Here is an 8,852-nt window from a genome sequence, read left to right as displayed (position 1 = left end):
TTCGGACTCTCTTGCCCCCTCCACTGGATATACTGCAGTACCTGACTTACTTTTAAGGCTCAACTCTTTAAGAGCTGAATCCTAACTTGAGGTCTCCGCACATCAGAGGAGGCTGGTGGGAGTAGCTATAGGAGGATGGGCTCATTGTAATGGCTGGAATGGAAGGGTATCATATACATTAACCACATGTTTGACGCCGTTCCATTTCTTCCATTCCAGCCATTACAATGAGCCGGTCCTCCTATAGCTCCTCCCACCAGCCTCCTCTGGCACACATCACTAGGACTTGGAATCAAATGATGAATCTCTTCAGTCAGAGTGTGGGATTACCTTTGTAAGACTTTTGTAAGACCATGTCTGCTTCTCAGTCTCCAATGTGGTGACCTACACTGAGTATACAAAACATTAGGAACTTTTCATGACAAAGACTGACCAGGTGAATCCAGGTGAAAGCTAAGATCCCTTATTGATGTCACTTGTTAAATCCACTTCAATCAGTGTAGATGAAGGGGAGGAGACAGGTTAAATAATCATTTTTAAGCCTTGAGACAATTGAGACATGGATTGTGTATGTGTGCCATTCAGAGGGTGAATGGGAAAGACAAAAGATTTAAGTGCTTTTGAACGGGGTATGGTAGTAGGTGCCAGGTGCACCGGTTTGAGTGTGTCAAGAACTGCAAGGCTGCTGGGTTTCCCGTGTGTATGAAGAATGGTCCACCACCCAAAGGACATCCAGTCAACTTGACACAACTGTGGGAAGCATTGGAGTCAACATGGGCCCACATCCCTGTGGAACGCTTTGGACACTTTGTAGAATACATGCCCCAACGAATTGAGGCTGTTCTGAGGGCAAAAGGGGTGCAACTCAATATTAGGAAGGTGTTCCTAATGTTTTGTGCACTTTGTGCATACTGTGGGGTCCGAAATACATCTTTGATAAAGATGAGCAAAAATGACTCTATAAAATAAAGAATTCATATGCTGAGCTATGTTGTAAGCTAAAATAATTGGGAAATTATATTATTTTATACTAATATAATTACTCCGAAAAATAGTAGTAATAAAAATAGTAATAACATTTTTTTCTCAAAAATGTAGGAGTCAAAATTATTGGCAACCCTGTTTTCAATACGTTTCAATACCTCACCTTGCGAAGATAACAGCACTGAGCCTTTTTCTGAAATGTTTTATTTACATTTTACATTTGAGTCATTTAGCAGACGCTCTTATCCAGAGCAACTTACAGTTTTTTTATGAGTTGGAGAACACATTGGGAAGGATCATAGACTGTTCCTCCATACAGAATCCTTCCAGATCCTTGATATCCACAGGTTTTCAATGGGTTTGAAGTCCGGAGACTCATTTTGTGGCCAATTAACCTTTTATTTGTGGATTGTGTGCTTGGGGTTATTGTCTTGCTGGAAGATCCACTTGCAGCCAAGTTTCAGCCTCTGGGCAGAGGCAATCAGGTTTTTGGCTAAAATTTCCTGGTACTGGGTAAAGTTAATGATGCGATTGACCTTAACAAGGGCCCCAGGACCAGTGTAAGCAAAATAGCCCCATAACATCAAAGATCCACCACCATATTTTACAGTAGATATGGGATTCTTTTCTGCTTATGGATTCTCATTTCGATGCCAAACCCACCACTGGTGTGTGTGGCCAAAGAGCTCTACTTTCATGTTGAAAAATACAAATCACATTGAAAACCTGTGGTTTGAATTGAAGAGGGCAGTCCATAATCGCAGACAAAGGATTTCAAGGATCTGGAAGGATTCTATATGGAGGAATTATATAAGATTCCTCCCAATGTGTTCTCCAACTCATAAAACATTCAAGAAAAAGGCTCAGTGACGTTATCCTCGGAAGGCGAGGTATTGAAAGGTATTGAAAACAGGGGTGTGAACAATTTTGACCCCTACTTTTGGAGCAAAAAAGGGATTACTTGTTAAACTAAATGTATTTCTCTGAGCAATTGTATTAGTATAGAAGAATATGAGTATTTATATATAAATACTTGTTTTGCAAATTTCTCTCCTGTTTCAACTATTCAACTTTCAGGGGGATTCAGGTGGTCCTCTGGTGTGTAAGGGGACAGCAGTGGGAGTTGTGTCCTTCAATGATGCAGACTATTGTAACCAGCCGAGAACACCCAATGTCTACACCAAAATATCAACCTATCTCTGATTTCCAGTAAAATCCTGAAATCAAATCTGGGGAGGCAGGTTGTTTAGTGGTTAAGAGCGTTGGCCACTAACCGAAAGGTCACTGGTTTGAATCTTAGAGTGAAAAATCTGCCGATGTGCCCTTGAGCAAGGCACTTAACCGTAGTTGCTCTGGATAAGAACATCTGTTAAAATGTAAATAAAATCATTTTCCACTAGTCACAACTGATATGAATAAGAAAAGGTTATTATCATATACACATCTTTAAACAGATAGCTGCGTGGAAACATATGGGTAGAACAACAAAGTAGCTCTGGTTTCATGAAGGCGACACAATACTCTGAAACTACACCACTGCTTCCTCTGAATGCCAGAAGCCTTGGTCACTGTGGTCCATCTATCTGGTTCGGAATGCTGTTAAGCATGGCACCAATGCAGTGCAAAAATGGGTGCACAGCCACTGGAAAACAGACTGAGATGACAATGGCAAGGTCTGATGTATCTAGAGTGTGGTGTGGTCACACATAATAAAGCGCTAGTTGTTCATGGTTGGCGTGTAGTGGTTACATAGACACAATGGGGTCACACCCAGGAGGGCATCGACCTCCATGTAAAACACATAGCTCTTGAATGAGGGTGGATTACCTAGTGTTATACAAAACACTCTGGGTTTAGTAACAAAGCACTTTAAAAAAAATACATATATATATATATATATATATATATATATATATATATATATATATATATATATATATATATATATATATATATAATAATTAAATAAATAAAAATGCAACAAAAAAAAATGAATGTGGGAAACCAGCACCTGTGTATTCTTTAAACTGGGGATGCTGCACCATCTCTTGGTTGTAAGGCTAAATAACTTTCAGAAATATTTCTGACTCTCTTGTCCCCTCTGCTGGAAATACTACTGTGCGTGAGACACATGGCCTGACTAAATTTGTCTACAAGCATTTCGAAACTATACTGAATAAAAATATACATGCAACATGCAATGTAGCTCAATTGGTAGAGCATGGTGCTTGTAAGGCCAGGGTAGTGGGTTCGATCCCCGGGACCACCCTTACGTAAAAATGTATGCACACATGAGTGTAAGTCGCTTTGGATGAAAGCGTCTGCTAAATGGCATATTATTATTATATTATAATTGTTGGTCCCATGTTTCATGAACTGAAATAAAAGATCCCAGAAATGTTCCATAAGCACAAAAAGCTTATTTCTCTAAAATGTTGTGTACAAATTTGTATAAATCCCTGTTAGTGAGCATTTTTCACTTGCCAAGATAATCCATCCACCTGACAGGTGTGGAATATCAAGAAGCTGATTAAACAGCATTATCATTACACAGGTGCACCTTGTGCTGGGGACAGTAAAAGGCCACTGTAAAATGTGCAGTTGTCACACAACACAATGCCACAGATGTCTCAAGTTTGAGGGCGCGTGCAATTGATATGCTACCTGCAGGAACGTCCACCAGAGCAGTTGCCAGAGAATTGAATGTTCATTTCTCTACCATAAGCCACCTCCAACATCGTTTTAGAGAATTTGGCAGTATGTCCAACTGGCCTCACAACCGCAGACCACGTGTAACCACGCCAGCCCAGGACCTCCACATCCGGCTTCTTCACCTGCGGGATCGTCTGAGACCAGCCACCCAGACAGCTGATGAAACTGAGGAGTCTTTCTGTCTGTAATAAAGCCCTTTTGTGGGGAAAAAGTCATTCTGATTGGCTGGGCCTAGCTCCCCGGTGGGTGGGCCTATGCCCTCCCAGGCCCACCCATGGCTGCGCCCCTGCCCAGTCGTGTGAAACCAATAGATTAGGGCCTAATGAATTTATTTCTATTGACTGATTTCCTTACAGTGGGGAAAAAAAGTATTTCGTCAGCCACCAATTGTGCAAGTTCTCCCACTTAAAAAGATGAGAGAGGCCTGTAATTTTCATCATAGGTACCTGTCAACTATGACAGACAAAATGAGGGAAAAAAATCCAGAAAATCACATTGTAGGATTTTTCATGAATTTATTTGCAAATTATGGTGGAAAATAAGTATTTGGTCAATAACAAAAGTTTCTCAATACTTTGTTATATACCCTTTGTTGGAAATGACACAGGTCAAACATTTTCTGTAAGTAAAATCCTCATAACAGCGCCGGAGAAGATGGCTGCCGTTTTACAGCCCTCTAACCAATTGTACTATTATGTGTGTTTTTCCGCGTTATTTGTAATTTATTTTGTACATAATGTTTCTGCCATCGTCTCTTATAACCAAAAAGAGCTTCTGGATATCAGGACAGCGATTACTCACCTCGTATTGGACGAAGATTTTTTCTTCAACGAGGCGGCCGCGAAGGATATCATACAGACACCCGACAAGGCCCAAATCCCCGTCATTCGCGTGAGGAAGAGACTGAGATATCGTGGACGTAGATCGGGGTGCCTTGTAAGGATCCGACGGCGAGCGAGTAAACTGCCTCTTCCATCAATCCTATTAGCCAACGTTCAATCATTTGAAAATAAATTGGATGACCTAAGATTACGGTTATCCTACCAACGGGACATTAAAAACTGTAATATCTTATGTTTCACCGAGTCGTGGCTGAACGACGACATGGATAACATACAGCTAGCGGGCTATACGCTACATCGGCAGGATAGAACGGCTGACTCCGGTAAGACAAGGGGTGGCGGTCTGTGTATATTTGTAAACAACAGCTGGTGCACAAACCAATGCTGGCATTAAGATTGCACTGAATGAGTTGTACAAGGCCATAAATCAACAGGAAAACGCTCATCCAGATGCAGCGCTCCTAGTGGCCGGGGACTTTAATGCAGGGAAACTTAAATCCGTTCTACCTAATTTCTACCAGCATGTTAAATGTGCAACCAGAGGAAAAAAAACTCTAGACCACCTTTACTCCACACACAGAGACGCTTACAAAGCTCTCCCTCGCCCTCCATTTGGCAAATCTGACCATAACTCTATCCTCCTGATTCCTGCTTATAAGCAAAAACTAAAGCAGGAAGCACCAGTGACTCGGTTAATAAAAAAGTGGTCAGATGACGCAGATGCTAAGCTACAGCACTGTTTTGCTAGCACAGACTGGAACATGTTCCGGGATTCTTCAGACAGCATTGAGGAGTACACCACATCAGTCACTGGCTTCATCAATAAGTGCATCGATGATGTCGTCCCCACAGTGACTGTACGTACATACCCCAACCAGAAGCCATGGATTACAGGAAACATCCGCACTGAGCTAAAGGGTAGAGCTGCCGCTTTCAAGGAACGGGACTCTAACCCGGATGCTTATAAGAAATCCCGCTATGCCCTCCGACGAACCATCAAACAGGCAAAGAGTCAATACAGGACTAAGATTGAATCGTACTACACTGGCTCTGACGCTCGTCGGATGTGGCAGGGCTTGAAAACTATTACAGACTACAAAGGGAAGCACAGCCGCGAGCTGCCCAGTGACACAAGCCTACCAGACGAGCTAAACCACTTCTATGCTCGCTTCGAGGCAAGCAACACTGAAGCATGCATGAGAGCACCAGCTGTTCCGGATGACTATGTGATCACGCTCTCCGTAGCCGATGTGAGTAAGACTTTTAAGCAGGTCAACATTCACAAGGCCGCAGGGCCAGACGGATCACCAGGACGTGTACTCCGAGCATGTGCTGACCAACTGGCAAGTGTCTTCACTGACATTTTCAACATGTCCCTGACTGAGTCTGCAATACCAACATGTTTCAAGCAGACCACCATAGTCCCCATGCCCAAGGACTCTAAGATAACCTGCCTAAATGACTACCGACCCGTAGCACTGACGTCTGTAGCCATGAAGTGCTTTGAAAGGCTGGTCATGGCTCACATCAACAGCATTATCCCAGAAACCCTAGACCCACTCCAATTTGCATACCGCCCCAACAGATCCACAGATGATGCAATCTCTATTGCACTCCACACTGCCCTTTCCCACCTGGACAAGAGGAACACCTACGTGAGAATGCTATTCATTGACTACAGCTCAGCATTCAACACCATAGTGCCCTCTAAGCTCATCACTAAGCTAAGGATCCCGGGACTAAACACCTCCCTCTGCAACTGGATCCTGGACTTCCTGACGGGCCGCCCCCAGGTGGTAAGGGTAGGTAACAACACATCTGCCACACTGATCCTCAACACGGGGGCCCCTCAGGGGTGCGTGCTCAGTCCCCCTCCTGTACTCTCTGTTCACCCATGACTGCATGGCCAGGCACGACTCCAACACCATCATTAAGTTTGCCGACGACACAACAGTGGTAGGCCTGATCACCGACAACGATGAGACAGCCTATAGGGAGGAGGTCAGAGACCTGGCCGTGTGGTGCCAGGACAACAACCTCTCCCTCAACGTGACCAAGACAAAGGAGATGATTGTGGACTACAGGAAAAAAAAGAGGACTGAGCACGCCCCCATTCTCATCGACGGGGCTGTAGTGGAACAGGTTGAGAGCTTCAAGTTCCTTGGTGTCCACATCACCAACGAACTATCATGGTCCAAACACACCAAGACAGTCGTGAAGAGGGCACGACAAAGCCTATTCCCCCTCAGGAGACTGAAAAGATTTGGCATGGGTCCTCAGATCCTCAAAAAATTCTACAGCTGCACCATCGAGAGCATCCTGACTGGTTGCATCACCGCCTGGTATGGCAACTGCTTGGCCTCCGACCACAAGGCACTACAGAGGGTAGTGCGTATGGCCCAGTACATCACTGGGGCCAAGCTTCCTGCCATCCAGGACCTCTATACCAGGCGGTGTCAGAGGAAGGCCCTCAAAATTGTCAAAGACTCCAGCCACCCTAGTCATAGACTGTTCTCTCTGCTACCGCACGGCAAGCAGTACCGGAGTGCCAAGTCTAGGTCCAAAAGACTTCTCAACAGCTTCTACCCCCAAGCCATAAGACTCCTGAACAGCTAATCATGGCTACCCGGACTATTTGCACTGCCCCCCCACCCCATCCTTTTTACGCTGCTACTACTCTGTTAATTATTTATGCATAGTCACTTTAACTCTACCCACATGTACATATTACCTCAACTACCTCAACTAGCCGGTGCCCCCGCACATTGACTCTGCAACGGTACCCCCCTGTATATATATATAGCCTCCCTACTGTTATTTTATTTGACTTCTGCTCTTTTTTTTCTCAACACTTTTTTTGTTGTTGTTTTATTTTTTACTTTTTTTGTTTAAAAAAAATGCACTGTTGGTTAAGGGCTGTAAGTAAGCATTTCACTGTAATGTCTGCACCTGTTGTATTCGGCGCATGTGACCAATAAAATTTGATTTGATTTGATTTGATTTGATTTGATTCACAAGGTTTTCACACACTGTTGCTGGTATTTTGGCCCATTCCTCCATGCAGATCTCCTCTAGAGCAGTGATGTTTTGGGGCTGTCGCTGGGCAACACAGACTTTCAACTCCCTCCAAAAGTTTTCTATGGGGTTGAGATCTGGAGACTGGCTAGGCCACTCCAGGACCTTGAAATGCTTCTTACGAAGCCACTTCTTCGTTGCCCGGGCGGTGTGTTTGGGATCATTGTCATGCTGAAAGACCCAGCCACGTTTCATCTTCAATGCCCTTGCTGATGGAAGGAGGTTTTCACTCAAAATCTCACGATACATGGCCCCATTCATTCTTTCCTTTACACGGATCAGTCGTCCTGGTCCCTTTGCAGAAAAACAGCCCCAAAGCATGATGTTTCCACCCCCATGCTTCACAGTAGGTATGGTGTTCTTTGGATGCAACTCAGCATTCTTTGTCCTCCAAACACGACGAGTTGAGTTTTTACCAAAAAAGTTCTATTTTGGTTTCATCTGACCATATGACATTCTCCCAATCCTCTTCTGGATCATCCAAATGCACTCTAGCAAACTTCAGACGGGCCTGGACATGTACTGGCTTAAGCAGGGGGACACGTCTGGCACTGCAGGATTTGAGTCCCTGGCGGCGTAGTGTGTTACTGATGGTAGGCTTTGTTACTTTGGTCCCAGCTCTCTGCAGGTCATTCACTAGGTCCCCCCCGTGTGGTTCTGGGATTTTTGCTCACCGTTCTTGTGATCATTTTGACCCCACGGGGTGAGATCTTGCGTGGAGCCTCAGATCGAGGGAGATTATCAGTGGTCTTGTATGTCTTCCATTTCCTAATAATTGCTCCCACAGTTGATTTCTTCAAATCAAGCTGCTTACCTATTGCAGATTCAGTCTTCCCAGCCTGTTGCAGGTCTACAATTTTGTTTCTGGTGTCCTTTGACAGCTCTTTGGTCTTGGCCATAGTGGAGTTTGGAGTGTGACTGTTTGAGGTTGTGGACAGGTGTCTTTTATACTGATAACAAGTTCAAACAGGTGCCATTAATACAGGTAATGAGTGGAAGACAGAGGAGCCTCTTAAAGAAGAAGTTACAGGTCTGTGAGAGCCAGAAATCTTGCTTGTTTGTAGGTGACCAAATACTTATTTTCCACCATAATTTGCAAATAAATTCATTAAAAATCCTACAATGTGATTTTCTGGATTTTTTTCTCTCAATTTGTCTGTCATAGTTGACGTGTACCTATGATGAAAATTACAGGCCTCTCTCATCTTTTTAAGTGGGAGAACTTGCACAATTGGTGGC

Source organism: Coregonus clupeaformis, chromosome 20 (assembly GCF_020615455.1).
Source record: "Coregonus clupeaformis isolate EN_2021a chromosome 20, ASM2061545v1, whole genome shotgun sequence".
In the NCBI taxonomy this organism is placed as follows: Eukaryota; Metazoa; Chordata; class Actinopteri; order Salmoniformes; family Salmonidae; genus Coregonus; species Coregonus clupeaformis.
This window is presented reverse-complemented; position numbering follows the sequence as displayed.